Raw genomic sequence first — 12,301 nt, 5'->3', positions numbered from 1 at the left:
AATTGAAGATCCAACCTCTGCTAGAGTAGATTTTTTCCAATATAGCATTGTATTGACGTGCACGAGGGCTCTTCGCTACGACGATGACATCACATTAAAAACGTAGCAGCATGTTTACAACCACCAGTCGATGCAGGACAATCATGGCATGTCACCTGTAACACATCTTCTTGCTCATCTACAATAAGTGTGACAGAATATGGCTTGGTGATTTTATGTTCTGGATATATTGTACATCCTTTGGTACATGTATTTTGGATCCTTTGTAGCTGCACGTACCCAATAACATCGTCACCGTACGATTCTCTTGTAGATCTGTGAAAAAAAAAAAACTATTAAGTCTTAATTTGGCAGTAACATAAGGTATAAAACTTTGATTATATATACGTCTAGATGGAGCAATATAAACAAATAACGCTCAACAACCGGCTACAATTGCCCAATATGTATGAGTGACGCTCGTGTACTTATTGTAGTTAAATTGTCAAGGTGTGCGTGTTTAGGGATGCCTGCTCCAAATTATTAACTTACTTTTTCCTTATTATTTTTTTTTATTTAAGATTATATAAAATAGGTTAAATAGTAATTATTTTATAGAGTAGTCTTTTATTTAATTTATTTACAAGTAAATAAATAAAATTCTACAAAAAAATAGAAAAAAAATAAAGTTAATGGTATTTGCAAAATTTAAAAACAGAAATCAAATTAAATTGTTTATTTGTATTTTATCTTGTAGCTCAACTCAGGACATAAGGAATTCAACGACTTGACGAACAATACCAAAAAAAGGACATTTGGTTAGACTAAATAAAGTACTTATAATGACAGAAAGTCATTAAAAGTAATTGAGAAGAAAAAAAAGAAAAATATAAATAGATTCATATTGTATTATATAGATTGATGTATATTCTATAATTAACACCCATCTCTTTGTGTTTGTTTCCGGAACACTTTTCTCTTCGATTTTACTGCCTGCAGGCCTAGCATGCGCGCCACGACAAAATTTTGTCTACCCCTTTTCTCGTATTATCTCTCTATGTCTACAGTAGCTAACATGCGTGCACGCGATACTCTTCTCGTTACGTCAATAGAAGAGATAATCATTAAATTTTAGTGATCTGTGATATTTATCTCTACGGAAGCTAACATGACATCGTAATTTTGTCGAATTTTGTCGTTTTAGGAAGAGAAACTTCTCGTTTTCAATATTATCGACGAGAAAGACGATAAATAAAAAATAAATAAAACCGGGTGCCTATTTTTTGTATACCATGGCGTTTCCTTATTATAATTATATAATTTCGGTATACGAAGAGCGGGAAATGCGAAAAGTCGAGTGAAGTGTGCCATTTAATGACACAAAAAACGTATTTGCGCCATGTTGCTTCTTATTCTAAATAATAATAATAATAATACTTTATTTCAGACCAAAGTATAAGTCCATATTGGGTTAGTACAACAAGACAAGACAACATTCAGAATAAAAAACAAAACAAAATTATATTAAAAAAATCAATAAGTAAAAATAAAATTAAATAGAATAAAAGTAAAATCAATAATCAAAAAAAAAAAATCAAAAATTCAAAAAATTTTAAAAATTAAAAAAAATAAATAAAAATAAAACAATGCGTGATAGAATTACAATTATCTAATGTGCGACAAGATATAAAGCACAACACGAGCATATTGTTTTACATATATAATTAAATTCATTTACTTACGCCGTTTTATTATCCATATTAGATTTTTTAAATTAGATATACACTTTTTATCTTAACCATAAGGCCGAGAACATTGTTAAATAAAACACTCGTTTGAAATTATACAAACGTTGGCTCATCCCGGTTTGGCACGATTGGTCAATAACCTTGTAAATTCAACTTTACGACAAAAGAAATAAGAATGATATTCAGTTGTGATTATGGTTGATAATGTTTCTCTACTCGACAAGGCGAAGTCTTCGGAAGAGAATTTTGTCTCTCGTAGTGCGCATGTTAGGGTAATCGAGAAAATACTCGATGTAGACATTATCTCTCTCTCTCGTCAAGAGATATCTCGTTGTATGCATGCTAGGCCGGCTGGACTACGTTGTCTGATCTACAAATATGGTGACATCGTATTTGCAAATATTTTTCTATAATAAGTCTTAACAGGCTTGTTTGATGATGTTGACAACAATCACTAATATTTTTAAAATAAGTTTGACCGACAAACTGACTAATTATTTTAAGAGATATTAGTTCATATCCAGAGGACGATGTAACCATATCACCCTGTTTATTAAAGTCCCTAAATTACGTACTCGGAAGCCTTACAAATTTTGAATACGTCTTCCGAAGCATATACTAGACCGCCTTCATCTCGAACACTAACGAATTTATGAAATTTTAATATTTCGTTTGATTTAATTGCCTGAATACAACTACTACATTTGATTAGTCCACAAATACGTCGGACAACAAATCCTGCTATGTACCCTATTACTTGCTCAAAGTACTCTGAATATTCTAGGTTAATTAATAATGATATGTCAGCCTGAGTTAAAGTTTCTTGTGGTATAGTGCTTACAATATCACAATCATTGTCATCTTCTGCTCGCGTTTGGGCTGTAGTTTCATTTATGCATTTTACTGCAGAAGTACAAGTAAGAATGCTGACGCTTTCTAAAGGCACACAATTACCAGTATCAACAGCCTTAAGCTCCATGTGACATAGCAGCTTTCTAAAAATTCCCTTAAATTGTCTCGCATTCGGGTTATCGTTATAGCCTCCATGCATTCTTATAGCACCAAAAAGTAATTCTATGTGATCTTGGCTTAAACGGTATGTCGACAGATATTTTAGCTTTTTGGTGGGTATCAGAGAGTCACAATGTTTTTAAACTTTGGATATCAATTAACAACCCTAGAAATCCCGTAAATGCCTGTGATTTCAAAACAGATGTATATGTTTTTGTAACTATAATTTTTGTTTGTTCTGCTTCTCTATAACTTCTTTTCCTAGAAACTTTAAGGCTCAATTTTAAAATACATTCTTTGGCTTTATCTAACAAATCAAATGTCTCTTCTTTATTAAATATTAATAATGGATGGCAAAAGCCATGTTGGCTAAGATTTCTGCTGTTGAAAATATCGAAAACATTATTTATTAACAAGATGAACTCTTCGGTATCTTTGCTGTCCTCGAAACCTTCGATATTTAATTCTTCCCGGCAAAATTTTATGGCCTTTGCTACGCTTCTACTAAGCACTTGTGCTGCAAGTTTGACATTCATTATAGAGTTCCTAAAATGAATGTGCTTTTTTGTGAGTTTATTAGCTAGATGTAAGCCAGTTTTACTTTGTAAATCACACAATTTTGTTACGTACTCCCATCGTATTTCTTTTTTATTTTCATTCAGAAAACATTCTTTAGATTCAAAGTGGTTTCTTATTAATTTGACCATGTGGCAGGGATCCAAAAACACGGCGACATCATAGTCAGCGTAAGGGTGCTTGAATGTAGTTTTTAAATGCGCCGCATCACGTTCAATTTCACACCCCAATATTTCCATTGCAGAGAGATTTGTAGGATGTCCATCAAAAGTAAGAGACACAACGTCTACTCCTACATCGTGGCATCTTCCAAGAATAATCTTAATAATATTACTTTTTTGAATGCCCGTGAGCCCGTGAATAAGGGAATAGGCAACTGGTAATTTCCAGGCCTCATTAAGTGATACTAGTATAAAAACGTATGCCTCGGAAGCCTTTGTGTTTATATTTTCATCAGGACCAAAACCGATATCAACAAGCCCGTCGTCTTTATGGGTTTTATTATTCCAACATTTTTGCTGTCGGATAGCCATTTCATCGGCAATTAGCGCGCAGATTAGGTAGAATTGATAATACATTTGAAAGATACATTTTGCTTTTTCAAGCGAATATTTTTTTTTTCTTAATGAATTAATGACAGCCTTATGTTTTCTTTCCAGTGTTATCTTGCGATGTAATATACGGCGTAACTTTGCTTTGCGTGGAGTATCAAATATTGATTCCAAATCTGAAAAATCTTCTAAATCAGTGGTTGGGTCTTCAGTCACTGGCTCCTTAGAGCATGAAGGTTGTGTGAAGTGATCTTCATTTCGTGTCTGCTGTATGATTTCTCTCCAGCGATTTCTTAGTACGGAATCCGTAGGAAATCTGAAACCCGAAAAAAAAAAGAAAGAACTAAGTAACAAAAATAATATTTAGTGCATGAAGATTGGAAAGTCTGAAGCCCGAAAGTCTGACAGCCAGTCTTACCAAAGGGTATTGTATTACCCAGTTACTGGAATGTGGGGGTCAGATAGGAAATCGCTCCATGTAAAATACTGATATTCAGCTGCATCCGGTTAGACTAGAAGCCCACCGAAACATGCGAGTTGGGATAGGAGCTGTCCATAAATTACGTAAGCACTCATTAGGGGGGAGGGGTCAACCTGAATCTCTATGCATACTTACTTAGGGGGGAGGGCGCTAGTAGACAAATCTTACGTAAGCAAAATTTTTAAATTATTACGGTAGTCGGTAACTTAAATTACTTTTTTACTAAGATTCTCGATCGCTCAGAGTTTGAAAAAAACACTCCTTTTATATTTTATAAAACAAACAGTTCAAAATGTTTAAAACTAGTGTTTTCTTTTTACTTTTTACCTTTAGGAATCAATTTCAATTCAAATCAATTATTATAGCGAATAATAATGCATTTCTAAACTATTTTATAATTCACATTAGTAAAAATGAATTAACAAAACGATAAATATTTAACGAAAAATATTTTGTAACATAATTATTTAATACCCAAAATTCATGTACCTATATCTTACGTAAGATTTCGGGTGGGGGTGGGTGTTATCAGTTCAAAATCTTACTAATGCTTATCATGGGGGAGGGAGGGTTATAAAATGCTCAAAATTGTGCTTACGTAATTTATGAACAGCCCCATAAGGCTAGGCAGGTTGAATGTATAAAGTCACGGATTTCATACAACTTAAAATTTTCTGATCAAATTAATACTGTCGTGTTTAAATAAACGTAACCTTATATTAATACTTATTAAGTTATGTTTATTTGCATCATTTTATAATTAAAAATGTTATGATACTTATTTGTAATTTATCTCCCATAAGTTCAGCAAATCTCCCTAGTAATAAACAGGCAACACCAGCTAATCGAACAATATCGAATTAAAAAATTGTATTTTCTTTAAACATAGTAATTAATTAACAAAACTTACCTATGAAAAGTAATCTTGGTCTTATTATACGGTTTTCCCACATAATTGCGACACAATTTCACAGCACAAACCGGCATAATTGATATTTTTTCGTGAGCACTTTATCGCTAAGCAATTCAAATGACACTGACCTACGCGACAAGCGAATCTACCAAATTTAGTAGACTTTTTTTGAGCCGTTCGGTACAGCCAATGTGTCATCTAGACGTGTATACAGGGTGACTGGTGAATTACTATCAATATTTACAGAGGATACTCGGTACATGATTCTCATTCGAATTATGTAAAAAAAATAGGTACTTAATTTTTGACAAAATTCCCACACATTTCAATTTAAATAAATGAAATGTAGACACATTAATTTTCAGCCATAATGGCGGCGCGTGCGGCCTTGGCCTTGTACTGTGCCGCTTGCCGCCGCCCGCCGCAACCCCCGCCAATGCTAATTCCCCCCTAAATTCGATTAGTAGGTCACTAGGTCAGTTGGGCGAGCGCCGCCATAAGGTTTGTACGTTGGAGTACGTCCATCTTCCCGCGCGCGCGCCTAGTGATCGATCTTACGCGTATACCTAATATGTCTCGTGTGAATGTGACCTGTCATAAGTAATTAGGTATGGCTTATCAATACACAAATGCAGAGTACTTAAAAGTGACCCGTTCGTGTTATATCGTGTAAAAGACAATAAGTATGGTTCATTTATTACGTAAGACGATTTAGGGGGAGAGGGGGTCGATCATGTCTTTAGTCTCGAATCCCGATAGTTCTTAGGTAAAATTACAAAAATGCGCAAAGTGAAAATACCTTGAAAAGTGAGTGCCGACTAGTTGTCACTTGCTTTCGTAAACAACATTCGTTATTTCGTTGATAAATTTTAATATTGTAGTTGAATATGTAGTTTTTTTTTTTTTGTTAAGACTGAAAATCTTATGTCGGTAAAGATCATAATTAAAACCAAAGTTTATTACTACCAAAAAATAAAAATTATTAGTCCTACCTAAAGTACAAATAAAAATAAACATTGAAACAAACCAAACGTGTTTTCATTTTGTCGTTTAGATTCTTACGTAATAAATTAATATTTATCAAATTATCAAGGGAAAGGGGTCGGCCTAATCTTATTTTGGTATTTTTGCCTGTCCTAAGCTAAAATTAAAGTATGAAGGGGGATTGGATCATACTGGTTTATCAAAAGTAGCCTGCTACCCTGTTAACACTTGGCGGTGTTTGGACGTAGGTAAACGACCGCGCGATAACTAAATGTACCTATACCTACACACCTGCTTTGTGACGACTGCGCAGCTAGGGCGTCCAGACGACGCGTAATTAGCGAGATAACTGTTGGTTAACTTTACTTAGAAGTTTATGAATATTTATTTTATATGTAATTTTTTTTCGTCATATATAATCCTCAAATAACACGTCCTCAAATATTGATAGTAATTCACCAGTCACCCTGTATAATCAAAGGTATAAAACATAACCTAACACTTTCTAACATTATTTTTCAAATTAGGTATTCCTGGCACTGAAATAATAATAATAAAAAACAGTATAATATAATAAGTAATACTTACAAAGATGTTTTAACATTTCGGAATTCGGCTGAACAGAACTCTGGGTTACATGCAAAAAACTTTGCAACCATCATTGAATCAATTTTTAGCAGATTCGTACGATCTGCTTTTAAAAAACCGGTTTGCATTTAAATAAATAAATAGGTACAAATGAAATGGTAACTAACGAAAGAGCACAACTATTATTCCTTGAAGTTAAAGTTGATAGATATGTATGTACCTAGCTGTTTACAGCACTGACAGAATTTTGCTTATGTATTTATGACGTCATACCATGGCGGGTCGTGTTTTAAGTCACGTGATATACATATTAAAATATACGACTTTTAATTTCAGTATAACATAACAATAATGTGCTTTTATGGTTCCAAATCAAAATACTTTAAGTGTATTTCTACATTAGTTTTAATTTTTATCAAATTTATAATTTATTTTTCACTTCCGAAAGTACCCTATTGTTATTTGTAAAATAACGATTCTAAAGTGCTTTTAAAGCCTATTTGAATAAAGTTACTTTTGATTTTGATTTTTGACCCAAAGGGATAAAGAATCGTGAAATTCGAGTGACGTAATTTATGGGTTTCCCCTAATATAATGTCGCGGTAGGTTCGGCGACAGACTGCCTCTACACGCGCTGCTACGCTGCGCGGATGCGCTGCATGCTCTGCTGTGGAGGCGCACAGCGCGCTGGTGCGCTGTCAGCGCTGTACTGCTCCACAAGGACACTGTCAGCCCGTGAGTACTGATCGATTTGGCATGTAAAACATTTCATTTATTTATTCAGGATAAGGTTGGCTATTAATGGCTATTAATCAGCTCATGTTTTTTAGCAACTTTTTAAGCCTCTACCCCCGTTAATGACATTCGGTGAGGTTTTCAACTACCCCCTCTCCCATGCCAAAAAATCACGTGTATTTTTTTGTCGTGCCACTTGATTTTTGCAGAATGTTATGTTTAAATACAGGTCTGATTACATTTTGAAAAAAAATATTATCATGATCCAATCTTTCAGACAGACATTAAGTTTGTAGGGTGTGTTTTGGTTGCTTATTTTCTTTGTTTAGAAATTGCGCGTTCACATGATTGATGGGGCGACCCTAATCGGAACCTAATTCACCACGCTGCTCGATTGCCGATTGACGGATTTACTCTCTACTTTGAGTAACGAACACTATTAAGTATCTATGATAGCAACCAGGACTGTCAGGTTTACGTGATCTAAGAGGCACGATGGGGAGATCCTTAAAAAAAATTGTACACATACAAAATCTTGAATGGGACAAGATATTAACAAACCTGTAATAATTGCGGGTTTTGAAAGGAGCTGCTGCGAAGTTTTTTGCTTCTCAGCGGAATCTACATTCCGAATCAAGGGTAGCTTCGCATTATTAAATTTATTTATTTATTTATTTATTTATTTATTTATTTGGTACACCAACGATTGTTACAATGTTACTTACATCTACAGTATAATATTTAATTTATTTGTGCTAATTGCACAACCAGTTACAGGTATACTCCACATGCTTTTTATATTATGTATACAATAGAAAATTTCTTAGAAACTAAATTATGTGCTAAACACCAAGACTAATAATTAAAAAAATAATAATAATAATAATAATAATAATAATAATTACAATAACCACTAAGTCAGCCTATTGGCAATTTCTGTTTTAAATCTAGTTAGAGACATGCAGTGTACGTCAATCGATTCCCCACACCTATTATAGAGCGTACAAATTCGTGAGATTGGCGAGTTTGCACCCAAAACTGTTCTACGAAGTGGACGAAAGAGTGGCTCAACCGGCTTGCGAGGTATCCGAAGAGGGACTCTAAACATAAATTTTTCCAAAAGAGCTGGGCAACTTAGATAATTTCTCATAATTTTATAGAAAAAACAGAGATCAAGTAAGTCACGTCGGCTGTTTAAACTTTGCATTTTCAGTGACACTAAAAAATCATTATACGAGAGTGACTTCTTGTCTCTGTAATGATTGAAAACTAAATGCCGAACCAGCCGCTTTTGAATTCGTTCTATACGTAATATGTGACAAGCATAATGTGGACGCCACACCACGCTACCATATTCAAGAACTGATCTCACAATACTATTATAGAGAGCTATTTTGGTTGATGAGCGCTTAAATGCCCTGACGTTTCTGATAACAAAACCTAACAGCTTGGAAGCCCTCCCAACCATGCCCTCAATATGCGGAACAAAAGTCATTTTGCCATCCAAAAATACTCCCAAATCTTTTACTACGTCAACTTCTTCTAGACTCACACCGTTAATAAAGTAGACCGATGAGATGGGATTTTCTCGTGAATTTTATGTGATTGCATTTCTTGATATTGAGCTCCATACCATTTCTTCCGCACCAGCGCACAAGAGCATTGAGGTCACTTTGTAGAAGGGAGACATCTTCTTCTGTGTCAATAACCTTCCATAACTTAAGGTCATCAGCATATAAGGAAGGGACAGAATGCTTTATGAAGTGGGGAAGGTCATTCACAAAGATGTTAAAAAGTATTGGACCGAGATGAGATCCCTGTGGCACTCCAGAGTTTATGTCACGTGGTGTAGAGGTAAAGCCATTGACCACTACGTAAAAAATACGCCCAGAAAGGTATGATTCTAGCCAAGACAAGACAGAACCAACAACACCGTACGCCGACAACTTTTTTAATATAAGTTGGTGTGGAACTCTATCAAAGGCTTTGCTAAAGTCAGTGTACAGAGCGTCGACTTGTTTATTGCTATCAATGTGTTTTGTAATTTCTTCCACGTACAAAACCAGGTTTGTGTTTACCGATCTTCCTTTGACAAAACCATGCTGGTTTTCATTTAAATATTTACTAAAATAACTCTGAAGTACAGGACAGACCAAAGACTCAAAAACTTTTCCTAGGGTGGACAAGATGGAGATAGGCCTGTAGTTACTGAAAAGTTCAGCATCTCCAGATTTAAATATAAATTACCTAAATAATTAATTACCTAACCATTATTATTAACAATTATTATAATTTGTAAAATGGCCATTTAAAAGTGCTTTTTGAAGTCCTTTCGAATCCAGTAAATTAATTTTAATTTACTTCAAAGAAAGCAGTAGGTTCTCGATGCAATTTATTTAATGTGTGTTACCTCATAGCTTTTTACTGAGTTTACCGATTGTAACTATGCTTTTTTTTAAATCTAAATCTGGTGCTTCTAGTGTGCTCCCGTTTAAATGTGATAAAATAATAATATGTATTATACCATACTTATTGATGCTGTGTGGTTACCGCAGTACAGAATATAGCCACCCCCTCTCTTCTCGTGGGTGTCGTAAAAGGCGACTAAGGGATAACACAGTTCCACTACCACATTGGAACTTATAAAGCCGAGCGATGGCGGGATAACCATCTAACTACTAGCTTTGAAATACACAGGCCGAAGACGGGCAGCAGCGTCTTCGGTGCGACAAAGTGGCTATGGGCAAAACACATGAGTTCACTCCATTTTTGGCGTGAACTTGTAGAGGCCTATGTCTAACAGTGGACTGTGTTAGGCTGAAGCGATGTACTTATTGATGTGAATTGAAGTGGATTTTTTTAATGACCTTTTAATGTATAAATAACATTTTCAGAAGCGAAGTCTCATACTGGCGTTCGTTAGGAGTACGTTGTATAGGGTGGTGTGTGAACAGACCCTTAGAGAAGCTGTACTGGAGGGGCGTCCTTAAAGCTCCCTACCTATCGAACACTCTTTTGGGCGAGCCTGAGGTAAGTTGATGAACTTGTAAAGGCCTATTTTTGCACCACGTTGTGGCATTAAAATCGTCATTTTTTATTTAGTTTAAAATAAAGGTTGACCATATATGTATGTGGGATTGAGGATGTCAGAGTACCAGCAATGAAACGAAATATCACCTTAACACGTTTATTTTTAATAAAATTATACCTAATTCACCGTGCACCCGCTCGCTCGTTAACCGTCCCTCTTCCAATTCAAATCTATAATGGCCGAACACACTATATCCCTTTCACTCATTCTTCCTTTCATTCACACTTCACAGATTAACTATTTAAATCATTTACATTCAATAATCATTCCACATGTATATATATATATATATAATCTATTTATTTATTTTATAAAACTATGCTTATATTTTTATTACGATTTAGAATATATAGTTGTGTTATTTATTGCCTACTTTGTACGTAAACTTTTTTTAGGATCGACTTGGCAGTTTCACTCATTTGATCCATATTGTGTAAGAGTGTCGCTAATCTGAAAGCAGCTGAGCGATATTTTTTCTTGGGTTGAATTTATATAGTAAAGCATCTCTGTTATATTTATTTGTATTATAAGCCTTATAAAATTATTATTACAAACTTTATGCTCGCGTCACTGCTCTTAAAAACTATTTCTTAAACTAATAACAAACCGTGATAACCTGTAATTGGATTTATCTTTTCCAAGCTGTTAATTTATCACTGTTATTAGGTGTTATTAGGTGTAAATTTATCACTACATAGAAACAAAGTCGCTTCCCGCTGTCTGTATGCTTAGATCTTTAAAACTACGCAACGGATTTTAATCCTGTTTCCATTAGTAAATAGAGTGAATGATTCTAGAGGAAGCTAATACATGCGTAATATAGTAGAGGAACACTGATAGTTTTTGCAACCGTGCGAAGCCGGGGCGGCTCGCTAGTTACACATTATATATGATGTATAGTGTATGTGGTTTGAATGCTTCTCGCTTTTATCCATCTATATTTTTTTAATCCATAATTAAATTATATTTCGATACCATTCTTGTACATTATGAATTAATTTTATAAAGATTAAATATATGTTCATTTTATTCTTAAAATATTTATTTAGTAATATCTGCACAGAGATTGAGCGCTCGACGATATTGGGATCAATTTTCGCACTGTGCAGGGAATGAAAATTGAAAGTAGTTTAGTTCAGTACACAAATGAAAATAAGCAAAATCTAAAAGTACACAATAAATGTATGAATATATGGAAGTCAGCGCTCAATATCCGTGCCGATAACTATATTTGATTATAGTTTATATATAAATATATGTATATGCTTAACTCATATTTTTTTTGTATTAAAATAACAATTTCCAGGTGGAACAGAACAAGGAACGCGACAAACGATCAGAGTCGCGCCCCACGCCGGTTGTAGACAGGTTGCTAGAGACAGAGAAACGAATGACGTCTGGTCAAAATTAAAATAAAAACCAGCTTAACGGGCGGACTTTGTTCAGCCATGTTTATTTTTCAAGAATATATTGATATTGGAATCAAATTATATAAGGCGTGCGACTCCTAATTACGTTCATTCGAATGGGGGGTTCTGTAGGTAGAATATTAGGTCATGTGGAATGTGATCGATTACACCTACATAACCGCCCATTTTCATCTTTATGTGAATCGATTTACATTGATTCCAGTCTGGTAAATTT

The 12,301-nt window shown here is 34.4% G+C and overlaps 2 long non-coding RNA genes across 2 annotated transcripts; both read left to right on the top strand.

Moving 5' to 3' along the window:
- Window positions 1-6,778, top strand: LOC123666793. Its single transcript, XR_006745331.1, has 2 exons — window positions 1-363; window positions 6,725-6,778. It is a non-coding gene; the product is annotated as an uncharacterized LOC123666793 (long non-coding RNA).
- Window positions 6,779-7,440: 662 nt separating this feature from the next.
- LOC123666810 lies at window positions 7,441-12,301 on the top strand. Its single transcript, XR_006745349.1, has 3 exons — window positions 7,441-7,566; window positions 10,461-10,596; window positions 11,964-12,301. It is a non-coding gene; the product is annotated as an uncharacterized LOC123666810 (long non-coding RNA).

Source organism: Melitaea cinxia, chromosome 27 (assembly GCF_905220565.1).
Source record: "Melitaea cinxia chromosome 27, ilMelCinx1.1, whole genome shotgun sequence".
NCBI classification, from domain to species: domain Eukaryota; kingdom Metazoa; phylum Arthropoda; class Insecta; order Lepidoptera; family Nymphalidae; genus Melitaea; species Melitaea cinxia.
The sequence above is the reverse complement of the archived record's forward strand: the minus strand, read 5'-3'. Positions and strand labels throughout refer to the sequence as shown.